The following is a 17973-nucleotide window of genomic DNA, read 5'->3' on the forward strand; positions in this document are numbered from 1 at the left end:
ATATGTCCATTTCAATTTCCATGCAAGATTATAAGAACAAAAATATGCTGCCCTTTAGGGGAATGGCATTTGGCTAAATACCATGAATTGCTACAAACCTTAGATGTGAAGGGCTGCATGCAAACATTTACATAGAAGAACAGTATGGATGTGGAGCTGGGTCTTAGTCCTATAGGAAAAATATTTGTGACTGCTTAGCTCTTTCAAGCTGTGAAATTTATTGCCCACAGATAGAGGCCAAGTAGGTAGGTGTGGTGCTGTGACAGAAACTGAACGGTTAGCTCTGTCCTTCATCTCTTGTCCTTAAATCCTCTCCACCAGGCTTTATACAGCCTGTTTTCCTAATAGCTGAGCTTACCTAGTTCGCTAAAGCCATATGCTTGTATATGCATGCCTCAGTCATTATTGTTCTGTATTCTGGCCTATTCAAGATTAGAGAAGTCTTCCTCAAAGCTTCCCAGAAACGCTACAAATGTTATCTGTTCATTGTCTTCGGTGGTTGCATCTTCTTTCATTAACTAGGGTAGCTGGTGTTGAAAACCAAACAGAAGGTAATGACAGACCACAGCGAGGTGTCTGTTGCTGCAGATGGAGGATACCTCTAGGATTTGGGTCAGAAAACACTTGGCAAGCGTCCCTCTGAATTATTCTTGTCACATGTTGAGGAAGCCTGCTTGGAGGCAGGGGTGAAGAAGGAAGCTGAAATCTTAAAATGGCTGCAATACGGATTTTTTGTTTATTTTTGTTTAGCATCAAAGCTATTTACAGCATATCTTGCCAATTTACTCGTACTGTTGCTGTCATGGGTTTTTCCTGATTCTTTGCTTTCAGAACAGGAAAAAAACCCCACACGATCCCATTTGAGTTTGCAGTGGCAGGAAAAATGAGGCTTACTTATGCCTTCCTTTAGAACCGGACCTTGTGGAGGTGCTATAAGAAGCCATTTGTTTAAACACAGTTAACTTCACACAGGCGCCCACACCCATTCAGATGGTTTCCACTTGAAATTCCTCATCTAATCCAAATAGCTCTCAGCCCTGACTGCTGAGCTGTGAAGGGGCTCCCCCCACCTCAGGCCTCCCCAAGCGTGGGGCGCTCCAGGCCAGGGAAGGCAGTGCCCTCACAACGTTTGTACGCTTTCGCTTGCTTGCAGGTAGGCCTTCGAAAGCTTTGATCCCGCCTTTCCCTGCTGCTCGTGAAAAGAAGCAGAGCGATATTTGAGGGAGTCCTTCGTTTCTTTGGAGACTCTCTTTGTCACTCACGCCACTGCCTTGTGAAGAGTAAGTTTGAAGTTTGCAAGCCTGCAGAAAGAGTCGCTGTATGTAAAGCTGACAATCAGGCAGATCCTCATGACCTGGAGGGGAAACAGAAGCAAATTGCACCATTATGCTGTCTGTACCCTCGCTACTCTGTGTAAACTAACATCCTGTATTGTTTATAGTTCTTCAGTACAGTCTTTTAAACAACCTCTTCCCCCCCGCCCCCCCCAGCTTCTAGAGCACGAATGGGTTACATAAGATTCGGGATGGATGGATGGCGGCAGAGCTGTTGGGCCCTACTGCACTACTCTAACGACTGGCTTACAGACTTTCTGTCCAGGTAGTCCCTTTTCCCTAGGAAAGGTTAGGAACTGCCAATGCTCCAACACGCTCCTTTGCCAAGAAATGGTCCCGTGATGCGACTGAAGCTGTTGTGGCTGCAGGCAGGGGAAGAGGATGCTGCAGGCATGAGGCTGGCCTGGAAGGAATGACTGTAGAGATGGGAGAGTGCCCACGTTTTGTTCCAGGTCTTGGAGATGCCGAGACTGTATTGCCCTGACTTCGCCACATTCCTTTATCTTTATGGGGACCTGCAAATCCAATTTATCAATCACAATGCAGTATACCAGCAGCTTTTTTTGTATTTAACCAGTAGGAATTATTTTGCAGATGCATCTCCTTTGTCTGCGTATCATCTGGAGAAGTACTTGGTGCATATATACATGTTGACCAGACTTCTTTATATTACCATACCAGTTGTGTTGCTCATTGATCCACAGGATGACATTAAGCTCTGTAGAGGTACAAAATCATAACACTTCAAGATGCACATTTAAATATATCATATCCTTTTTTTCTTAGAGAGGGAAGGAAGTTATTTTGTTTCCTGGTTTCAATAATGTATATTATTTTTTGTGGCTGAAAACCATGCAAAATAAAAAACCAGAACAAATGAAAGGATGCAAAGACTTCTGTCCAAGAAGCCCACAAACTAAATTTAGACTGAGATGATGAGTTAGGTTAACAAACAGAAGTGGGGCATTAGGTTAAGGAAGGACAAGAGTTATAGAAATAAGATTACATGCAGTCCGTGCAGTACACCCTAGTACACTTCCTTATGCCCTGCCCTAGCCAGGTACTGCAGAGAAATGGCCAAAGATTAGCTCTCAGGGCAGGGAACTGTCTTTATGGTGTTTGTTTTTATAGTGCCTAGTTCAATGGGACACTAATCCCCATTTGAGGTCCCTGAGTGCTATAGAAATATAAATAATACACACAAAATAGTGGCAATAAGATCCTTTGGTCCAGCTCCTATCTGAGTGCTGTGCCTAACCTAAGAAAAAGGACTGTGCAGCTCGTAGGGATGCAGCCATTATTTTGGGTGTTTGTTCTTACCTTTTGAAGTTTGCTCATCCTTTTGATAAAGGATGTTTCAACCTGTGACTAAATTTGATATTAACCCTGCCCTTCTCCCTGTTTGATACTTAGTGATATCTGAAATGTTTGGATCTGACCATGTAGAGGCAGGAATACCAGAAAAGAGGACTATATAATATCTGGGCATAGTTTGGAGCCCAACTCCTGATAAGGAAGTGGGAACAGGACAGGTGGTTTGTGGTTTTTTTTTTTTTTTATAAGAAGACAGTAGTTCTCAAGAGCCATTTCCCAGAAACACAGATGCAAAAGAGGCATCAGAAAACACTCATCCCTGTCTAAAGGTTTTTGTTTCTGATGGCTGAAGTGAAGCCCTGGTTTGAAACCATTGTTCCCTGGCCTGCTGAGCCCCAGTAGGTCCAGGTCTATCACTGCTCAGCAAAGCTTGCCAGAGTCAAGAAGGTCAGTAGCTTCATGGGCTATGAAATGTATGGTCTGCTCCATCAGGATTAGCGTGTGCAGTTGGCTCCAATACATTGGTCTTTGGAATTTAGGAATAATCTGGGAAAGTCAAACTGGGTTTAGAGCTTAGTTTTACATGTGGTCGAAGCCCAGCATTCATGCCTCAGACATGCTTCTAACATATTTTGTCCACATTGTGAGGTGTTAAAGTTCAGCTGGAAAAGAGTTTAAACACTGCTGCTTTAATGGTTTGGGCCCCACGGTGGCCATCGTTCTCCGCTCCTTTACCTGTTATTTTATCCTTTGAGTCCAACTCCCTCCAGAAGCATGAGCTCTCACACAGCTGGTAATTCTTATGCATCCAAGTAATGTGGATTTGGATCCAGAAGACAGGTTCAGAGTTTGTCTAATTAGCTTCCTGTCACTATAGCCAAGGCAGAAATTTAAGGTACAGTAACTCATTTTATAGTCACTCTATCTGGCACTGAATATAGATTGGAAAAATTCTTTGCTTGAGCAAGATGTGTGGTAATATTGTTATGCTATATTAAAGTGCTCTTTAAAAATAAATTAGATTCTCATGAGTGAGCAAGACTCCCATACCACAGCCAGACCCGACACAGGCAAGTCTCCTCCTTACCCAGGGCTGCTAAATTCTCCCATGAAGAGGAAAGTCAGCTGAAAAGTTGTATCCTACTCTTTTCTCTCTCCCTCTTTTTTTTTTTTTTTGGTGACTCCTAAAGGATTTGCGGTTCAGTCTTCAGAACAGCTAGATAAAGCATTAGCTGTGGGCAGAACACATTAGGAACCATGCCTGTTCATCAGGGCTGTGCATGTGCATCTCCCCATGTCAAACCAAGCTGGTGTATCAAAAAAAGGGTCCCAAATATTTAGGGCAGAAATACTCGCTCTGCTTGTAAGTGCTGGTTTTCTTCTGGATCTTTCTCTCAGCTTCCAAATGCCCCGTAAATGCCGCTTGTGAATTGAAAAAATTATGCACTTTCAAATTCTCTCCTGGGGAATGAGGGCTCATATCTCTCCTTCTCACACTGATACTGTAATTTCACACTTTTTTTTTTTTTAGCCAGCAGTTGAGCCTCTCCTTGTTATATATGACATGCATGTTTCATTTTCATTAGGGCTTGTATAGTTTGAGAGGCCTGATGAGCAAGGGAAAGGGAAGTGCCTCCTGAAGTGGAGCGGCCGCAGGAGGCAGTGGGCTCTCCTGTGTCCAAAATTTTGTCCTCCGCACCGCTGCCCTTCCCCTGATGACGCAGAGTTTTGCTGGCACTGAAGCCTCCAGTGAGACCATGACCTTTACAACTGCTATCGCAACACAATATTTACTTATTGGGGGCAGGGGAAGAAACAGGGCTGAAAAGTGGAAGTTATCCATCAGAAATACCCTCCTTTGCTTCACCGACTGGATGAGACCAGGACATAGAGAGCCTATGGGTGATTAGCTGAGCTTTTGCTTAAACAAAAAAGTACCAGTGTGGTACTTGTTGGATGGAAACTAAGCTAAACTAGATAGGCATCAGGCTCTCCGATGACTTATGATTCACAGCAGCTAGGAGCTAGTCCACTGTATCTGAATAATGTCATGTCCCAACTGTGGTTAATTGTCACCCGGTTACCAAAACTTTCTGGGCTGATCATCGTTGCAGAAGAGCTCACACATTATTAATCTTGTCTTTCACCAGGAGAAGAGCAAGACATGGAACCCTTTGTGGGAGAGAAGACAAGAATGCTACTCCCTGCATTTCTCAGCCTGACTTACATGGCTGAATATTTAACTTGTTGAAGAACGGTTTGATGACTCCATGGAGGCTATTCCTTTCTGTGCCCACTGGCAGGGTGAGCTCTCAGGAACTTGTATAATTGCTGCTGGTGCTAAACTGTGTGCTTGAAGAGAGTTGCACAATCTGAATCTGATGTCTGAGCACTTCCATGGGTCTTCAATGTCTGTGTTTTAATTGCTTACGGGACTGGTCATAGTAGGAAGAAAATGGAATTAAAGTAACTTAGCTGTAAAGAAAATATTTTTGTATTAAAAGCCACCCCAGAACTGTAAGGTTGTTATACAGCAAAATTAAGCTAATGTATCTGTGGATAAGCATATACACCTTAGGTTTTGAATACCCAAGGGATACTTCCCTCTGGATGTCTATTACTGATAACGGTGGTGCAGCATCACAAGTGTTAAGTGGGTTCTCTGAGCACAACAAAACTTGATAGCTGTAAGTAATGGCCTATAAACTCTGTATTTCCTGAAATGCAGCTTACACTGCAGCGATGCAATCAAACTTCCTTTATATGAAACCTTCATGTACTCTCCCAATTCTTTTCCTTCTGCATTCCCACCTTCCTGCCCCTTGGCATTCATTCACCCTGACGTGTTATTAAAGTTCTCTCTGAAGCTGGCCCAAGGAGTCATACATATTATTTACATCACAACAGAGCCTGGGGGCATCAGACAGCACTGGGGGTCTGTTGTGCCAGTTGCTATTCAGCCTTTAAGTACAAAGATAGTCCATCCCAAAGAGATTTCTATCTTGAATTTTAACAGGTAGACAGAGGGAGATGATTGTTTTGGTGATGCTTCAGACCCGCCATTCAAGTTGCTGTGAGTAGTAGTCTTTAGGAAAACCTCCTCCTCTGTTGCAGAGGTATGGCACAAGACTGCCAAACTGAGATATCCGAAGTTCGTCACTAGCTGGTGGTGCAGAAACCACAGTAGCCAACCAGTGGTGTGTAACACAGACCAGGTAGAATTAAAGTCAACACAAAGATTTCACAAATTCATTGCGAGTTCAATCCAACGCTCGTATTCAGAGCATGTGCATATTTCCACCTCAAAAGAACAGAAAACAATCCTCCCAAGTCCCTCAGAATCAACCAGATTTTTTAAAGCTTTTCACTGGAGAAAAAAAACTTTAAACCGTTTAAAGCCATGTTAGAAAGCCTGTAAGTATACAAAACACTGGAGACCATCATATGCTAATCTGAGCTTAACAAAACACATAGCATTACCAAGTGTAATTATACAGTCCAGCTATTAGTAGCTTTACCTCTGGCTGTTCTCCATCCTGCTTTCAAGCTACAGCCTTTCCTTTCATCTTATTCTACACCACGTGAAACAGGTGAGCTGTTCCCTTTATATAGCTCAGGGCTCCAGTCACATGGCTCTCTAAGCTTGGTATCTTCATTTAATCGGTTGAAAGAATCGAAATAATCAGAGATCTTTCATGAACTCCATGCCAGAATTTAATTCTGTTAAGCATTCAAAGCTTACCAAGTTCAAAAAATCAAGAAAAAATTAATTAATTTTTCCTAGGAATATCTACTTTGGAAAGCTGCCCTGGGGGGTACATTTGTAGTTTAGGAGAATATCTCTCACAAATCACCCATACATCACTGCTAGCAAGTTCCACAGGATGAGAACTCCAATGCTTTTTATTGTCAAGGCAACACTGTGGTTTCTGCATCCCATTTGTTCATGCATAGATAGTAACAGCATCCAGTTTTTATCTGATTCCATTTGAATTTTTATCTTGACTTAACTGCCACTGATTTCTTACAGGAAAATACAAGTTGTTTAGGGTTATCTTCACCAGTAACAACTTTTGACAGCAAAGAGATGGTGATCCTTCCCCTAAAGTCTGTATGTGGTACTCACCACTGGATTAGATGACAGTGCCAATACGTTAAACTGGATAGAGCAGTGATTTTTGGTTTTGAGGTCCTTGAATACATAGGTGGGACTGGTGAATTATTTTTAAGGGGTGTGTGAAAGGTAACTCAGATAAGGCAGACTCATGACAACAGGCTTAAATTTGCTTGAAAGGACCTTGTAGTCTGCCTGGAAAATGCTGTGGCATCTGCAGACTGGAAAAGATGAGAGCCTTGGGGCTATGCTACCTACTCTGATTTAGGAGCTTGCTGATCCATGGGCCCATGTTATCTAGTATGCCATTACTTCTCCAGCACAAGATTAAGCTCACATTCTCACATATGGGTATCTTGAGGACCTTCTTCCACTGAGACCACCTGACCCCAGGGAGTGCAGATATTGCCCTGATGGCATACGGCAGTTCTGTTTATCTCCATCACAAGTTTTTCTTCATGGCATCCACTGACTTGGTAGTCATTGGTGTGTACGTGAATGTCATGGCACGTCACAGGCTCTGAATTAGGCATCTGAGGAGCTGCAACAGTACCTTGTAGGTAAGTCAAATATTTCCTAACCTTCCTATATTGCCATGAACATAAACAGGGAGACATCCTATTGAGTTTCTATCAAGATCTGCGCTGCTTTTAGCAGTAGAGGAGGCTTAAGATGTCTGCTAGTATGCAAATAAATAAAATGTGTGTGTGTGTGAGTTTGTGAGATGAAGAGCTGTATTTTCCAGATAGAGAAGTACATGGTGATAGTTTTGCTGTGAGTTCATCTGCTCCGCGAAGTCACCTTCCTGACATGCGGTCATTTTTGTGTATGTTTGGTGAAGACCTCTGGAGATCATCTGGTCCAACCTCTTACTCCAGACAGGGTAGACTTTAAAGTTAGGTCAGGTTGCTCAGGGCTGGCTATCCTAGCCAGAACCAGGACACCAGTCAAGCTTTGAGTATCTCCACAGGCGGAAATTCCACCCTCCGGGCAACCTTTGCAGTGGTGAAAATTTTTACTCTCATGGTATTTTTTTCCCCTTATATTAATCAAAATTTCTCTGGTGGCAGCTTGTCCCTGTTGCCTCCCATCCTCTCAATGTGCACCTCCAAGCAGAACCTGGCCCTGCCTTCCCCATACTCCCCCATTTGGTAGTTGCAGACTGCTGTGCGATCCCTCTTTATCCATCTCTTCTTAAGGCTGAAGAAGCCCAGCTCTCTGCCTCCCCTCCTACATTGTGTGCTCCAGCCCCATGGCCATCTTGGTGGCCCTCCACTGGACTTGCTCCAGTATGTCCTCGCCTGTCTTGTACCAGGTAGCCAAGGCAGGACACGGCATTCCTAATGCAAGCTTGTAAGTGCTGAATATGGAGGAATAATCACTTCCCTCAACCTGCTGGCTACACGCTTGCTGAAACAGCCCAGTGATTGGGGTTGAGTCACAAGGAGGAGGTGGAGGTAAGCATGGGTTAAGGATGGGTGTGCTGTAGGGCACTGAGGTAACACTGCTACACACACCCCCGTCGCAAGTAGGATGGCATGGTTTCGGCAAACAGGGTGTCTGCTCACAGTTTTTCGCCCCACCCTGCTGTTCAGACAGCCGAGATTCTCGTGAATCACTGTAATTCAAAAAGAGCATAGTTCGCTTTCAATTGCCACAGCTGTGAGCTGCGGCACTTGCACAGATGATTCACAAAGGGCTCAGTCTCCCAGGCCCAGGGGTTGGGGAGGCCACCAGTTGCAATGCCAGACATTGCAACCTCATCTGTGTATGAGGGGTCTTATATGCACCATGGGAGTTGATGGGATTCAAATTAAAACCTCAATGGTTGTTCCTTTCCGTTCTTCTCATCTGTTCCTCTGCATTTGCTATGGAAGCTGTCAGGGAGCGTGTTAACTGATTTGTTTGCTATTTTGTTACTGGTTTTGGCTGGAGAACTGTTGTGAGGAATCGTGCGGAGGGGAGTTCTCCCTCTTCTCCTAGCTCTGCTTAGGAAATGTGGCAAGGTCACCAAAGAGTGGGCAAATTTCTTTGTCAAGCCGTAGACAGATTTCATATGGGTCATGACAGGAACTCCAACCTTAAGGCTACCACCACCAACAGTCTTACAAGAGCTGTGAACTATTTGGCAGAAAACTGGCAGTTTTGTAACCAAAATCCAATTTTGCAGGAAAGTTAGCTTTGTGCCTTTTTTTTTGGATACTGTTTTGCTGTTGTGAAAAGCAATGCATATGGAGACCCATTAGAGCCTAAGGCTATTGTTGATATAGTCTTGACTCATTCTTGGCACCTGTTCTTCATCTTCCTTCGATAGCTCAGCTGGTAGAGCGGAGGACTGTAGGCATTCTGTAGAAAGTAATCCTTAGGTCGCTGGTTCAATTCCGGCTCGAAGGAAAGGTGTTTTTGGGGTTTTGTTTTTTGTCTTTCACTTATTTCTGGAATTTACAATGCAGAACTGCCCTTTCCAACCATATGCCACTCAATGCCCCGTGAGAAATTTAGTCTATTTAAAACATACCACTTTCAAGGATTTCATTTTCACTACCCTCCTTGTCTGCTTCAGCTGGTTCTTACGGCTATGGTGCTTTGACCGTTGCCACCTCTCTATCTTATCAGTTCACTCCCATTGTACAAGTTCTCTTCTGCAGAGGCTCAACACCTTCCACAGGCCCTTTTTAGCTAGAGCGGACCCACAGTGCAGAGCTTGCAGAGTCCCTTTTAGCTGAGCTGGGTGTGGAAAATGGCTGCAGGTGTGGTTATTGGGTCTTCCTTGTTGCTGGTTTCACCCCTTTCCCTATCCTGTTCTTGCATTTTGAAGTTCAGAGGTTTTTGGGGTGGGGCTAAGAGAGATGGGGAAGAAAAATGTTTTTGTGATGACAATAGGAAAACCATCATCATTCAGGTCCAGATATTTGTCTGAGACAGCCACTGCATGCAGCTATAATCATTGGCCTCCTCGCGAGAGGGTTGTGACTACCACTGTGCACACTGCCCTGAGGTGTGTCATTTCCATGCACTGTCCATTTCAGTGAAGAATTGTAAAGGTTGGGGTTACAAAGGAAATGAGTAGGAAAGAGGCAACAGAGGCGTATGAAAGGACACCATAGGCCACAGGTTAAGGAGGCATTCTAAGGAGTTATTCTAAGGACTCATGCAGAAACCATCATTAGAAACTTTCAGAGAATAGAAAACAGGGCACTGTGATCTGTTAAAGAAAATTTTGTTTCACACAGGAAGCTGACTCACTTTCACAAGACACAATCAGCTCTGAGAGGTCTGTAAGAAGCTTTATTAAAGAAAAGATTAGAGGTTTTTAGATGTTTACATTAGATGAGATGACATTAGGGATCCGAATCCCAAAGCTCATGCAAAGCTTCTCATGCAAAGCGTCTCCTCATGCAAAGTGCAGTGCTAAGCTGAACAAAGAGAAGGAGGTGGCAATTTTGTTCAGTTGCTTACCTTTCATTGTGTTATAAATATACTTAGTATTTTTTAATAAGAAGTATTTGCTAGAAGTTGGAGTCAAATGCATTAAGGAACGAGTACTAAGCTAGAATGAATAATCAAGCGATTATATGTAATTCCAGTATTTTAAAAGTTTTTTTTTTTACTAATTAGCGTCAGATCAATGACCATCGATCATAGTAGAACACCAGTCGTCTTTGTCCTTCCAAATCCAGCTGCATTAATTCCTCTTCAGCCTGCATAGCAGCACACACTTACAACCTCATAACCATAATGGGTTTTCAGCACAGGGAGGCACAGGACAGGAGAGAGGCAGTTCTGCCTCTCCTCTCAACCACGCAACCAGCTCTCCAGGCCCTGGAGCTGGGCACACCGTGCATTTATTGCTCCGTAGGTCCTCCCACAACGGGATGGGGTTGTAAAACCAAAGGTGGGAGAGGCAAGCAGCCTCCTTCGCAGTCCTGCTAGGACTCCCAGGGAGGAGGATGCACAGCAGCAGCATCTCTGGTGGGAATCTGGCAGTCGCTTTAGACAAGGAGGAGGAGGAAGAGGAGGAGGAGGAGGAGGAGGAGAGGGGTATGAGCCTGGGTGATGCCACAGGAGAAACTCAGGTGTATTTGTAACCAGCCTGGGTTACAAATCTGTCCCATGGCGCCTGGGACAGATTTCCTCCTTGCAATGCATCTTTTACGGTCTTGGTGAGCAATAAGACAAAGTAGGAACCTTTCCAAATGAGTGAGTACATGACTCATGCATTTAATTGCTGCAATAAGCCTGAAGCTTTTGATTTGAAATCTGCCAATAACTGTAAAAAGTAAATCCTTGTGCTCGTATCAGAGACGGGACCGATGCTTTCCCTGAGACTGGGGAATGGTGGTGACTGATGAACGGACTGACTGCCTCACAGGTCTTTTGTTGATGTGCTGATTTTTGCTGACTTAATATTTCAATCTGAGTTGCACAAGGTATGATTGAAACAAGAATGAAGGCAGAAAGGATTAATTAAAAGTAGGTTCTCATCGCAAGCAGTGTTCGTTCTGTGGTTGAAAAGGGCGAGTTGTTACAGCATGGATTCACCCTGCTATTACTACATACCAGTGGGTAACTGGGTCCTGGTGGAGAATACCACCTGATGTGGTTAGCTTCTGTTACCCCGTGGCTGATTCATGTCATGCTATTTCAGCTACCAGGACTGCCCCATACTGATAGAGTGGTGACACTGACCCCGTTGTCTTTCTCTGCAATGACATCTGCAGAAGCTAATTTTATAAAAGTTCCAGTGAATGTAGCCATCAAGCCAGAAATGTGAATTTAAATAAAGTTCTGGTGTTTTTCTCTCGCATGTGAGCTGAACTTCAGATTGCAAAAGTAGGAAGCATTTAAAAATTTTATCGTCTTCTGTGTTAGGAGCTTCAGCCTTCTCTTTAATCTTGAATAAGTTTCCTCTCACAGCCAAACTTCTCTGGCTCATTGGACATTGTGAAGGTCACCGTGTCCTTGTCTGAGGAGCGGCACCCTGTGGACCAAACCTCTGCAACAAAGACGTAACCAGCTGGGGACACGATAGACCAGCAGTAGTAAGCTCCTATTAAGACACGATAATGTTCGTTATCAGTGGGTTGAGTGGGATGTTCCTTCCCTTTCTGAAATACTTTCTTCTTGTCTCACCTCTTGTCCCAAAACAAACTTTTAACCTATCCCCTAGCTTAGAATCAGCATACTGTGTGGTGAAGAAATTGAAGCTCATACAGCTGGTGTAAACATATTGCAAAATATCCCTACTTTCTCCCTTGCTTGCTTGCATTCCCATAGGAAGGCTTGGTGAGTCGGATCCAGTCGCCTGTGCCCGCAGCACTTCTTAGGTGGTTATTTTGCACCTTTGCTAAGCAGCAAGTGTTACGTGGTTTGTGACTGGTCTTGTCTGTGCTCATTCTGAAAGTACGTTTTCATTAAAAATTAAAAGTGCAATTTTGGCACTGGCATAACTCGAAGTTCTTAGCTGTATGCTTTGAATGACTTTGTGTATCTTGAGCTTTGTTTTGATTTTCCAGTATAAATGAATCCCGGCCTCACTCTAGACACCTCATTTCACCTGGTTGCATTGAAGCCCTATTGCAGGGAATGCTTCTTCTGACACAGTGTGAAACAACTGAGCGATGCAGGGCCTGCCTAAGGAAATTTGGTTAACCTTAAAGAAACTTCGGAAAAGCTGGGTAATCTCCAAATTTTGAATGATGTGAGCTGCATGGTCCAGTATCATGTTTCAGCCCAGAAATGTAGTGCTGCAGCAGTGACAGGACTGAAGACCTAACTTTGTACTGAGCCCACTGCTTTCCTTTGAGCTCTGTAAATTTTTTTCTGCTGCCGTTGCTCTCTTGTAGCCCACCTGTTGCCTCTGGTCATGCAGATTTAGATAAAGGTCTTTGAGCAGGGTTGTATCTTTGTAAAGTTTCTCATGATGGCAAGAAAAACATGGTCTTGATTCCGTTCTGGAGTAATAATATAAATAAATAGTAACAACTGCATGGTTCCCTTACAGCTCTAGAGATAGAATCATGGCAATTAAAATAATGTCCAATTAAGGAGAGCTTTAAAAGGCTTTTAAAACCAGGAAGCAAGTCAAGATGCTTTGCTGATGATTTGCTAGTTTGTAGAAATTGCAAGTGGTTGCAAATTGGCTTGCTTTTACCATGAAGTAAAACTATTCTCCAGTGCGTGTTTGGCTGAATTTATGAAAAGCATCTCAGCATGGCTGGAAATGACCAACAGCAGTTGCTACCTTTACTTGCAACCACCAGATCAGGTAGATTTACACTGAACTGAGCAACTGTTTGCACATTTCTTCAGGCCTTCTTAACCACCCTCTACCAACCAATTTTTCTTCTTCCTATTCTAGTTGTTATAATCAGGCCTTGATAAGAATTGCTGCCAGAGACATCCAATCAGTCCCATGTTATCATCTGGAAATGATTAGAGTCCTCAGGACAGATTGAAGCCATTTTGATAGCATTGATTAGTTCCTTATTTCAAGTTGTGCCATTTCACCATTCACTGTTTTAAAATTCTTGCCTCATTTACGAGGATATTGTTTTTTACATTGTAAATAACAAAATGTATTTTGTTATGTGAGCCCAAATAAGCTTTGAAGTTTGTGGCTTTGTAATCTGAAAGTCATCTGGAGAGTGTATACTCTCTTGCTAGCTTTAATCAATGCACGATAATCAATTATCGTATCAAAGTGTTCAATTATTCCTTAGTGATGAGGTGCTGTAGCTGTTTAGCTTAATTTCCTAGCAGACTCTCAGCACTCTCACTGCAGCATTGGGGTTACTTAGCTGACTGCTTAAAGATGTCTCCTATGAAAATGAAGCTGGTACTATCTGAACACCAGCCTCTTCACAGAAAGCAGTGTCGGATGCTTCTTCAACACTGCAAACCACTTCCAAGTTGTGAGTTGGATGTACCGTGTTGTTGCCAGTTCCTAAGAAGGGAGTCTTTGTCCGTCTGTCTGTGCTTTTATGCTTAGGAGGGATGCTAAGAGTCCCAGCCTCTTCTTTGTTGAGTCTGGAGAGGTTTCAGCGTTTCTTTTTCCCGCAGTATGCTACCTTTCCGTTTCCCAGGGATTCTGGGAGGAAAGGTGCCGCTGACTCTTGGGTCAGTACGTTTCATGTTTATTTGAAGGCTGAGGAAAAGAAATGTGAACAGGTGAAGCATGATTGCTGCTTAAGTCCCTCAAACCTTATAGAGACCTGAGCAGATCTGTATTTGTGAATTAAGGGTCTCTTCAAACTCAGAGTTGAGGTGCTGGTACTCCCTATTGCCCTTTTTGGAGTATATGGAGCAAACTCCCTTAATAATTTTAATGTCAATATAAGGCTTTTCTGGGATCATTATGTTTTGAACGCCACACGATCTTTAGTGTATCCATCCTCATGTCCCTGTGACATGGAGAGGTACCAATGTCCCTATTTCATATAACATTGTTAGTCACTAAAACTGCTGCTGTTGAGTGATGGGTCCTAAGAGGCTGCAGCAGAGCAGGAAAAGTCACCTGAGCCTTCAGAGGCTCTGACCACTGTGTGTCCTGACCACCCTTCTTTGCTTCTGGAGTTCCTCACTTTTGGGAAAGCATTGACTTAACCCTCCAAGAAACCAGGAATGAGTTTTCCCTTGATTTCAGTTTGCAGCAGCTTTGCAGCCTGAATGATCTCCTTGGTTCCTTCTCCCAGAAAGATATCAAACTACCAGTGCATAAAACTCTTGGAGGATATTGCTGTATTAAATCTTGGAGCATTGCCACAGCCAGTTTTCTGGCACCGACTCCATGCCAGGTGAGCTGAGTGGCGTGTGCTGGAAGGGAGAGCCCCTTCTGCTGTGGTCAAATGGGGAAGGAGGAGAGTGGTGGCAATCAAGCAGGGCTGCTGGTGCAGGAGCCCTACTCAGAGGTCCGTTTGTCCATGCACCCACCAGCTGTCGGTGCATGTGTTCACAGGCACGTAAACGGGCCAGTGCTCAGTCCTTCATGAGAAATGAAACAGCACGTGCATCTAGGAAAGGATCATTGAAAAATGGAAGGGATGCGGAGCTGTGTTTGAGCCACGTTTGATCAAGCTGAAGGAAGGACAGCATAAGGGGCTCTGCGGTGAGGAGGTGTGTAAAGACATAGCAATTATCCTCATCTCAGCTTGCCTATTGAGAAATAATCAAACCTGTGATGAGTCTTGTGACCTGTCAGACCTCAACCAAACTGCAGCTGAAGAGATTCACTTTAAAAGGGTATAGGCTGCTTCTTATTGTTGATTTTTAACCATGAGAGTTCCTAAGGGAAATAGCATATAGTAATAACATTTAATGGTCTTCTGATGAGCATCTGGTGTTGGGTGTTTTTTTTTCTTTTAAATTGCATTAAAATTAAAACTGCAGTATTGCACCGAGTCCTCATTTCCTGTTAGGAGAGGAATTATGATGCTCTATTGATTGGCAAAGCTGTTTCCCATCCTGCATAAGTGTGGTTAGTGGACAGAACTTCTCTTGCAGACGCAGACGTGCCCTACCACCCCCCTCAGTCCTGAAAGTTTTTCCCTCTAAATTATTCATAGTGAAACCACTGATCCTCAAAATTTAAAACAGAGGAGAGAAGGTATAAAATACTCTCATGTATGCCTTTGCATTAATTTATGGGCTATCACATCGAATAAAAGGAAACAGCAAGTTAAGCATGTTCAAGAAGCCACATGATGAGTATAATTGATGCATTCAGCCTATAGAACATACATATAATAGTCCATTGTAGTTATGGGATTGGCCAGCCAATATTTTTGCTTTGGAGATCATTACTTAAGCAGATGACTCTTGACCCTTTTCTTTTAGTGCTTCGAGAAGTTTGCCAGAAAGTACCCTTTTGTGCTAGTCAGCCTTTAACATCTCCCTCTGAGCAGCCTCGATTTTTCATTTAACTTTCTTCTGAACGTTAATCTGCTTTTTATCCCAAGGATCTTTATGAGAAATAAATTGGAGCCTTTTCAGAAACGCAATTGTGAAAGCTTCTTCCTTACTAGTTAAAAGCTTGTCACAATGTAGCAACAATGCACGTGTCATAAAATGGTGTATTTAACAAAAAAATAAAAAATAAAAAGGCAATGGAGCAACGCTGAAGCAACATGCTGGGTGTTTCTGTACGGAAACTCACTTACCTGCGCAGCCCTTGGAAGCGTAGGAAATGTGATTCATAGCAGCGGATTGGAGAGCAAAGAAACCTACTCTCGGAAAGACAAAGATCTACTTTGACACAACTCTGCAGCTACCGTTGGTCTTCATCCCCCCAAGGTGGCTGATGGGTGGAATAAAGAGAAAGGCTCACAGCCTAAATGGCAAACCTCACTGAAGTATCTGGTTTAAACAGGTGCTGACTCAGGAAGGGGAGAGTGCTGGTTGGGACGGTGAAGATTGAAGTAGTGCACACAACTGGGTGGTTCCTTTCCAGTGCTGTTGGGAAAAGAGTGAAGGGGATGTTAGAGAAGAGAGCGGGCTGCACTGGGGAGAGTTCTGCACTGGGGGATGCACGCTTCCCCTGGGAATTCATCTGAATACTTGTTGGTACCCAGATCTCCCCCATGAGAGGTACTGGTGTATGCGGGGACAAGGAAAGAAAATCCAGGTTTTAATCTGAGTTGGATTGCTCTTTTAGGGCTGCAGATACTGCAGTTTCGGTGTAGCTGAGTGAAGAGGTATTTTCCTCATCAACTACCCCCTTACAAGAGGAGTGCAGGTAGACTTCTGGAATTAATTATAAAGAAATCCCATATCCTCCTGTAAAATACAATTAAAAAAGCCTAACGTCAAGGTGAGTGATAAGGGATTATCGGTGATTTGAGAATGAGTGTGACTTGGAGTCCCTCTCCCCCCGCCCCAGTAATGAGTGGTGAAAAGCCCTCTGATATATGGCTTCACTGAAGCCAAGGTGCCAAAAGGTGCCTTCCCATTTCTTTTCTTTCTGATGAGGCCTTTCTCTGCTCAGTGCACATGACGATACCCAGTTTATTAAAAACACCTACAGAAATGATGGCTGCTTTTTTTTGCTAGGAAAGACAGACTTTGGCAAATAATAACTTCTAGTTCTTACTCCTAACATATGTATGACTTATTATTTATAGGGACTTGTAATAAAAATGGGAATTATTTTCTTGACCCGGTAAGTTACAGCTTAAACCAATAAAAGAACAAAGGAGGGGAACGTAAGAAGAGGACATAGGAAAGGGTTTTGTTTAAAGAGTCACGTGCACAGCTAGTAGATGTATCTAGAGAAAAGAGATAAAATACTCCACTCTAATAACTGTGACGTTCTGCTGGCTTATTGCTTTCTAAAGACTTTACCCTCTGTGGACACAGAGCTGTATAAAAGATGAAGTAGTTGCGCTCCACATTTTAGTCATCCTAGTAATGATGGCAACATCTCCATTACAAACTCAGTTCTCCAAGGAAAGCAAACCTCTCTCTAGTATTTCCAAGGGAAAAATTAATTGGATTCACTTCTCTGTGTTGCCTCTGTACTTGCTCCTCCATTCCTTGCTTCTCGCTGCTTGACCTTTGTTGAGTTAGTCATGTAAAGCAACAAAATACTGATTTAAGTTCATAAATCTTGGTCCTCCTATTTCCTGTGAACAGGTCCAGCTGAGAAAGTGAAGAAGAAACCTGTCAGGATGCCATGACAAGCACCATATATCAGAAGCCCACTGGACAGAAAACCTAGCTCAAACACTAACTTTGTTTTTGCAAAGCAGGAAACGTTGCTTATTCATATAGTAAATATTTCTTTGTGTATCATGGGGAGCTTTCATGTAAGTTCAGATTAGCTGGAGATCAGGACAAGGCCTGAACTTTGTTCCCTCGTTGCTATAAAAACAAATCGTCTGGGGTATTTTCAAGGAAGCCCCTCAGCTTTGGAGCTAGGCAGAAATGCATCACAGTTGATCATGATACTGCGTTCTACAGAGATTAGACAGAAAGACTTTTAGGCTGATATTTAAAAATAAGGAAATGGCTCAGAAGGAGAGAGATGGGCAAAAATCCCAAAGCCGAAAGAACCAGCAAAGGGAAAAGGTCCATTACGCTTATGGGAAAGGAGAAGAGGGACAAGGATGAGAGTGGTGTTTACTTCAAAGGGGTGAATTCAGAGCCAGGTTAAAAGAAAGCCACTAAAGGTTTTTTAATTGTAGAGAAGTTTGAAACGGGTGTAAAATGAGTTGT

The 17973-nt window shown here is 43.3% G+C and overlaps 1 non-coding gene across 1 annotated transcript; it reads left to right on the plus strand.

Moving 5' to 3' along the window:
* Positions 1-9066: 9066 nt before the first annotated feature.
* Positions 9067-9156, plus strand: TRNAY-GUA (transfer RNA tyrosine (anticodon GUA)). Its single transcript is given in 2 exon segments — positions 9067-9103; positions 9121-9156. It is a non-coding gene; the product is annotated as a tRNA-Tyr (tRNA).
* The last annotated feature ends 8817 nt before the right edge of the window (positions 9157-17973 follow it).

Source organism: Grus americana, chromosome 2 (genome assembly GCF_028858705.1).
Source record: "Grus americana isolate bGruAme1 chromosome 2, bGruAme1.mat, whole genome shotgun sequence".
Taxonomy (NCBI): domain Eukaryota; kingdom Metazoa; phylum Chordata; class Aves; order Gruiformes; family Gruidae; genus Grus; species Grus americana.